This window comes from Eumetopias jubatus, unplaced genomic scaffold (genome assembly GCF_037043125.1).
Source record: "Eumetopias jubatus isolate StellerSeaLion01/CBP00866 unplaced genomic scaffold, mEumJub1_p1.0 scaffold_139, whole genome shotgun sequence".
In the NCBI taxonomy this organism is placed as follows: Eukaryota; Metazoa; Chordata; class Mammalia; order Carnivora; family Otariidae; genus Eumetopias; species Eumetopias jubatus.
The window spans coordinates 8,172-16,342 of record NW_028274945.1 but is presented as its reverse complement, the minus strand read 5'-3'; positions in this window follow the sequence as shown (position 1 = coordinate 16,342).

The following is an 8,171-nucleotide window of genomic DNA, read 5'->3' as shown; positions in this document are numbered from 1 at the left end:
CTCTCATGCATGTACACAGCAAAATGCTTCCACCCTCAGGAACGGCTATTTTAGCTGAAGCATGGATTCTCTACAGTATTGTTCCTTCAAATTAGGCGGTTGGTTTTCGGCCTGCACGCACACTCGGGGCAACGGTCCTAGCCTCAGAAACAAGAGCTGAGTCGAGAGGTGTCTTCGGCACTGGCCTTTTTCTCCCTCGGGTTTACGTAGGGATCCCGTTCCCTGGGCTCTCAGCCACAGTACACAGTATACTTCCTCCACCGAGAGTTCGGCGATAGCTAAAGCACGGTGTCTCTAGTGTTGTTCCTTCGAGGGAGGTGCCTGGAACTTAGGCCTCCACGCACACATGCAGGAGTGCTAGCTTCGTGAAACTAGGGCTGATTTGAGAGATGCCTCTGCACAAAGCCATTTCTCTTGCCCAGTGATTTATGGGATCTTTCCCCAGGCTCTCACGCACATACACTGAAAGTGTTTCCACCCTCTGGAACAGCAACGCTATCTAAAACACAGTCCCTCTAAGTGCTGTTTCTTTGAGTTAGTACGCTAGCAATTAGACTTCCGTGCAAAGTGGGGCCACAGTGCTGACTTCATGAAACAAGTGTGGGGAGTTGTTTTCTGCGTTCTGCCGGAGCTGAGTCTCACTCGGAATATGGTTTCAGACTCCCTTGCAGTGCTCTCACGCACTCTCACAGCCAAATGCTTCCACTCGCAGGCAAGGCTATTTAAGCTGAAGCATGGGTTCTCTACAGTGTTCTCTTTTCGAGTGATGTGGCTGGCTTTACGCCTGCACGCACACACAGAGCCACACGACTAGCCTCATGAAACAAGAGGTGAGTGAGAGCTGCCTTCTGCACGATCCTGTTTCTCACTCGATTTCTCGTATGGGACCCGTTCCCCGGTCTCTCATACACGAACACTGTAAAATTTGTCCAGCTTCAAGAACGGCAATGTTAGCTAAAGCTTGGTAACTGTACAGCTTTGATTCTTTGACTTAGTAGCCTGCACCTAGGCATCCAGACACACAGGGTATAGCAGTGCTAACCTCCTAAAAACAAGTGGTGAGTCAAGAGCAGCCTTCTTTACAGGTCTGTTTCTCAGTGTTACGTTTAGGTCCGATTTCTCATGCTTTCACAAAATCACACAACAGACGAAGTTCACGCTCAGGAAGGGTGATCTTTGCTAAGGCACGGGTTCTCTAGTGTTTTGTTCCTTTGAGTTAGGTGGATGGCACTTAGGACTACATGCCCACAGGGGGCAACAGACCTAGATTCCTGAAACATGAGTTCAGTCGATAGGTGCCTTTGGCCAATGCTTATTTTCCCTCGTAATTACGCTGGGACCCATTCCCCAGGTTTGCACACAAGCACAGTTCAAAATGCTGCCACCCTGTGGAGAGGTGAAGTGAGCTGAAGCTAGGATTCTTCACAGGCTTCTTTATTCCAAGTCAGGGCTGAGCACTTTGCGTTCCAAGCACACATGGATCAGTAGTGTTAGCTTCAGGTAGCAAGAGCTGGGTCAAGAGGTTCCTTCCGCACTGTCTGCTTCTGCCTCGGTTTTACGTATGGAACTCGTTCCCCAGGCTCTCCATATGGTACCTTGTAAACTGCTTTCGCCCACAGAGAGGTCGACGGTAGCTAAAGCACGGTTTCTCTACAGTGTAATTCCTTCGAGCGAGGTACTGGAACTTAGACCTCCACGCACACATGCAGGTGGAGTGCTAGCTTCACGAAACTAGAGCTGATTCGAGAGGTGCCTTCTGCACGAAGTCGTTTCTCTCGCGGAGTGATTTATGGATCATTTCCGGGCTCATGCACACACACTAAAAATGTTTCCACCCTCTGGAACAGCGATGCTAGCTAAAATACGGTCCCTCTACTGTGTTGTTTCTTCAAGTTAGTACGCTAGCAATTAGACTTCCTTGCCAAAGTGGGGCCGCAGTGCTGTCTTCACGAAACAAGTGGGGAGTCGTTTTCTGCCTTCTGCCCCAGCCTGAGTCTCACTCGGAATATGGTTTCGGACTCACTTGCAGATCTCTCACGCACGCACACAGCAATATGCTTCCACTCTCAGCAAAGGCTATTTAAGCTGAAGAATGGATTCTCTACAGTGTTGTCTTTTTGAGTTAGGTGGTTGGCTTTTGGCCTGCATGCACACACAGGGCCATGGTACTAGCCTCATGAAACAAGATGTGAGTGAGAGCTGCCTTCTGCACGATCCTTTTTCTCACTCGATTTCCCACATGGGACCCGTTCCCCAGGCTCTCAACCTCGGACACTGCAAAATTCTTCCAACTTCAGGAATGGCGATGTTAGCTGAAGCTTGGTAACTCTGCAGTATTGATTCTTTGTGTTAGTAGCCTGGTGCCTATGCATCCAGGCACACGAGGTACAGCAGTGGTAACTTCCTAAAACAACAGGTGAGTCAAGAGCAGCCTTCCTCAGAGTCCTTTTTCTCACCAGGAATTACCTTTGGGTCCCATTTTTCCGTGCTCTCACAGAAGCACACAACAGATGAATTCCATGTTCAAGAAGGGCTATCTTTGCTGAGGCACGGGTTCTCTACAATTTTGTTCCTTTGCATTAGGTGGATGGCACTTAGGAGTACACGCCCATTCAGGGCAGCAGCATTGCTTCCCGAAAGAAGAGCTGAATCGAGATTGCCTCTGGCATGGTCCCAGTTCTCCCTCGGAATTGTGGATGGGATCCATTCCCCAGGTTTTCACACAAGCATACTGCCAAATGCTGCCACCCTGTGGAGAGACGGTGTGAGCTGATGTTCGTGTTCCTCCCAGGTTTGTTTCTTCCAAGTGTCGAGCACTTAGCGTTCAAAGCACACATGGATCGTTAGTGCAAGCTTCAGGAAGAGGTGAGTCAGGAGGTGACCTCTGCACGGTGTTGTTTCTCCCTCTGAGTTTTGTATCGAATCCGTGCCCAGGGTTGTTTCACACTGTTTTGAAAATACATGTCTTCCTGAAATTATTTAGTTTAAACATGGTTTCTTTTACCGTGTTGCTTCAGAGTTACGTCCATCGCACTTTCCTTGTGCTATCACACATACTTTTGAATGTGCTTCCGTCTTCAGTAGAGAAGGGATTCATTGAACACCGTTTTTTCTACAGTACTCTTTCTTAAAATTAAGTATTTGGCACTTTGCCTGGGCTTCCACACGTACATTTGAAATCACTTTGATCTACATGAAACAAGATTTTGTGGAAAGATGAATTCTACACAGACTTGTTTTTTAGACTAATAATATGGCACTACCTTTACACTCTAACACACCCTTTCAACATGCTTCCATCTTCAGGAGAGATGTTAGTTGAAATTTGGTTTCTCTCCCATGTTGTTCCTTAGAGTTACGTTTATGTCACTTTCCTTAAGCTTCCCTACATATATCTGAAAACTCTGTTATCTCCATGGAACAAGATATTAGTTCAAATTTGCACTCTTTACAGACTTGGTCCTCTGAGTTAAGTACATTTCACTTTTCCTTATGTTTCAGACACACTTTTGATAATACTTCTATCTTCTGGAAAGAACATGTTAGGTAAGGGATGGTTTCTCTACAGTATTGTTTCTTAGAGTTAAGTTTATGGCACTTTGTTTAACTTTCAACACACATATTTGAAAACTCCTGTATCTTCATAAGTCAAGGTATTAGTTCGAAGTTGCATTCTATCTACACAGACTTGTTTCTTGGAATTAAGTATACAGCATTTTGCTTACGCTTTCACAAACACTTGCATGTGCCTCCATCTTCATAACGGAAGATGTGAGTTGAAAGATGGTTTCTATATGGCATTCTTTCTTAGAATTAAATATACAGCACTTTCCTTAGGCTTCCATACATTCATTGGAAAATGCTTCTATGTTCATCAAAGAAGATGTTCATTGAGAGAGGGTTTCTATACATTGTTCTTTGGTAAAGTATATGGCACTTTCCTTATGTTTCCACACATACACTGGAAATCGTTCTATCTTCATAAAATAATGTTATTTGAAAGATGGTTTCTGACTTGTATTCCCAAAATTAAGTATATGGCACTTTTCTTAGGCTTTCGCACGTACAGATGAAAATGCTTCTATATTCATGAAAAATAATGTTATTCAAAGGAGGTTTCTCATATAGTGTACTCTTTTAGAATAAATTATATGGCACTTTCCCTGTGCTTTTACACATACATTTGAAAACGCTTCTATCTCCGTGAAAGATGTTAAAGAGTTAAGTATATGCCATGTTCCTTATGCTTCCACACATACATTGCAAAAGGTTTCAATTTTCATGAATGAAGATGTAGTTGAAAGAAGGTCTCTCTACAGTTTTCTTTCTTAGAGTTATGTATATGGTGCTTTCCTTATGCTTTCACACATACATTTGTAAATGCTTCTATCTTCATGAAAGATGTTAGTTGAAAGACAGTTTCTAGACTGTGTCCTTTCTTAGAGTTAACTATGTGGTCTTTTCCTTATGCTTCCACAGATGCTCTTAATGTTCCTGAGGTTTAGGGTCTTCATTAGAATCATGGTCTCCAGCAGTATAGCTGGGGGTTGCAACTCCCATGGTTTCCTCCTTTGTTCTTACCTGATTAGCCTGGTGTTGCCCAAGTGTCCAAAATCCTTTGTAGCCTCAGAACTGGTGTTTGATTCTGGTCGAGGCCACTTCCAGGGCTAGTGTTTGAGTTATAGTAAAAAAGAGGTTAGGGGCCAAATCGATGGCAGTGCAGAGTCCTATCCTGAGGGCTGAGTAGAGAGCTTAGCCTTACGGTGAGGCTCAGTCTTCGAGATTGGCTTCAGGGGGATGTTGATTGTGTTGGTGAAGGTTTCGATTTTCGTTAGCATCCTGCTTTCCCACTCCATTCGGGGTTTGCATGAGACCCAGTTTCCTTTTGTATTCCTGCCTGAGTAGCCTGGCGTCAACCTGGTGTCCCAATCCATTATGCCCTCAGATATAGTGTTCATTTGGTTCAGTGCCACAGCCAGGACTATGGTTAGGGTTCCAGTCCAGGAGAGAATTGGGGCTGATTCAATGGCAGTGCCGAGATTTGCCCTAGGAACTGAGTTGAGGACTTGCTTTAGGGTGAGTCTCTGGTTTCTTTTGGTCTCAGGGGATGCGGATGATATTGGTGAGGGTTCAATTTTTGATAGATTCCAGGAGTTGTATGTGGCCTGGTTTTCTTCCGTGTTCCTACCTGAGTAGCCTGGCATCTGCCCGGTGTCCCCAGTCCAGTGTAATATAAGACCTAGGTTTCAGGTCCTATCAGGGCCACAGCCAGGTCTAGGGTTAGTGTTCTCCTCCAGGAGGCTGTAGGGACCTATCCATTGGCAGTGCAGTGATGTGCCCTGAAGGCTGAGTTGAGGGTGAGCCTTAGGGTGACACTCAGCATTATGGTTTGGTGTCAATGACTAGGCACGTGGGGGGCTGAGGATCTGGTTATCCTTAGAATCATGCTCTCCACTTCCTTCCTGGAGGTTGCACAAAGCTTGATTTCCATCTGTACCCTTTTTTAAAAAAGATTTTATCTATCTATCTATCATCTATCTATCTATCTATCTATCTATCTATCTATCTATCTATCTATATCTATCTATCTATCTGACACAGAGAGACACAGCGACAGAGGGAACACAGCAGGGAGAGTGGGGGAGGAAGAAGCAGACTTCCCGCTGTGCAGGGAGCCCAATGGGGGGCTAGATCTCAGGTCCCTGGGATCGTGACCTGAGCCAAAGGCAGATGCTTAACGACTAAGCCACCCAGGCACCCCACATCTGTACTTTTGCCTTATTCTTCCTGCACCAGTTTTATATTCCAAATCTCATCTTTCTCTGTCTTATCCCATTCCGGCCCAGGTAGTTCCAAGAGCCATGTTTAGGATTAGGTTGAGGGTCTGGGAGATGGTAGAAACCTATGAGATGGCAGTGAGGAGTCTGGCCCGGAGGGTGTAGTTGAGACCTTGAATTAGGTAGGGTGAGTCTCAGGTTTCTCCTTTGGCCTCAAGGAGTTGCTGATAATGTTGGAAGGGGTTAGGTTTTTCACTAGACTCATGCTTTCCCACTCCATTCTGGGGGTGGCATGTGGCACAGTTTCCTTCTGTGTTCCTAACTGAGGAGGCTGGCTTCAGCCAGGGGTGCCAAATCCATTGTGCACTCAGACCTATGTTTTCCACCCTGTCAGCTGCACAGGACTTGCTAGGGGTAAGAGGAATGCCTGGGAGATGGTAGAGCCAATCCAATGGCAGTGTGGAGTCTTATCCCGAGGACTTAGTGGGGGGCTTGCATCAGTGTGAGGCTCGGGCCTCGCATTTGGCCTCAGTGGGATTCCCATTGTGTTGCTTAGTTTCAGGTTTTTGGCTTCAATCCTGTTGTCCAGCAACACCCAGGGGTTACAAGTGGCACGGTTTCCTTCTGTGTTTCTGACTGGTTAGTCTGGCAGCAGTCTTTGAGCCAAATCCATTGCGTGCTTAGAACTAGGGTTTGGGCGCATTCAGTTCCACAGCCAGGGTAGAGTTAGGGTTACAGTCCAGGAGATGGTAAGAGTATATCTGAAGGCAGTATGGAGACTTTCCCCAAGGCCTGAGTTTTCCACGAGCTTTAGGGTGAAGCTCAGGTTTAGGGTTTGGACTCAAAGGCTAGTAACCTTGTGGGGTGTGGGGTCAGTATTTTTGCCAGAAACATGCTATTTGCTCCACCCTAGTGGTGGCCCATGACATGGCATGCTTTTGCATTCTTGGAGGATTTGTCCTGCACCAGTCTTGTGTCTTATACCCCGACCTACACTAGACTTCCCATTCGGACGTGGGCAGAGCCAGGCCATACCTAGGGTAGGGTGAGAACCCAGGAGATGTTAGGCACCTATCCGATTGTGGTGAGACAAGTGCCCCAGTGGCTTGAGCTGAGGACCAGCATTCATGAGAGCAGCTGGTTTCCCATTTGGCCTCAGGGAATTTCTATAGTGTTCCTGAGGTTTAGGATCTTCACTAAAATCATGGCCTCCAGGAACATCTCTGGAGGTTTCAGGTCACATGGTTTCCTTCTTTGTTCTTGCCTATTTAGCCTGCCATGACATTGCCCAGGTGTTCAAAATCCATTGTGACCTCACAACTAGGGTTCAGTGTGCTCAGGTCCCCATCCAGGGTCAGGGTTTTGGTAATAGTCTTGAAGAGGTTGGGGCCAATTTGATGGCAGTACAGAGTCTTATCCTGAGGGCTAAATTGACAGCTAGCATTAGCATGAGGCTCAACCTTCAGTTTTGGTCTCAGGGGAATGCTCAGAGTGTTGCTGAGTTTCAGGGTTTGGCTCAAATCCTGTTCTCCAGCAACACTTGGGGGTTGCAAAGTGGCATGTTTTCCTTCTGGGTTCCTGACTCCTTAGTCTGGCATTGGTCAGGTGAACCAAATCCATTGCCCCCTGAGAGCTAGGGTTTGGGACATTCAGTTCAACAGCCAGGGCTAGGGTTAGGGTTATGGTCCAGAAGATTGGAGGAGTCTATCTGAAGGCAGTGTGGAGACCTGCCCTGAGGCCTGAGTTGAGGGCAAGCTTTTGAGTGAAGCTTGGTGTTAGTTTTTGTCTCAGGAGCTGAGCCCATTGTGGGGTTGAGGTTCAGGTTTTCACCAGAATCATGCTACTAGCTCCACTATGGTGGTGACCCGTGTCAGGGCTTGCTTCTGCATTTTGGGGGATTTGTCCTGCATCAGTCTTGTGTCCCTAATCCTGACGTTCCTCAGACTTAGCATTTGGGCCCAGGTGGGGCCAGAGCCATGGGTAGGGTTAGGATGAGAACCCGGAAGATGTTAAGCACCTATCCTGTGGTGGTAAGGAGAAGGGCCCTCAAGGCAGAGTTGAGGGCTAACATTAGGGGCAGCATCTGGCTTCCCATTTGACCTCAGCAAAATGCTCCATTTTTTCCTTAGGTTTAGGGTCTTTACTAGAATCATGGTCTCTAGCAACAACCCTGGGGGTGTCAAGTAGCATGGTTTACTACTCTGTTCTTCCTGATAAACCTGGCATTGCCCAGGAGTGCAAAATCCACTGTAGCCTCATAACTGTGGTTTGGGTCTGGTCAAGGCCACATCCAGGACTAGGGTTTGGGATATAGTTTTGAAGAGTTTAGGGGCCAATTTGATGGCAGTGCAGAGTCTTATCCTCTATGCTGAATGGAGGACTAGCATGAACGTG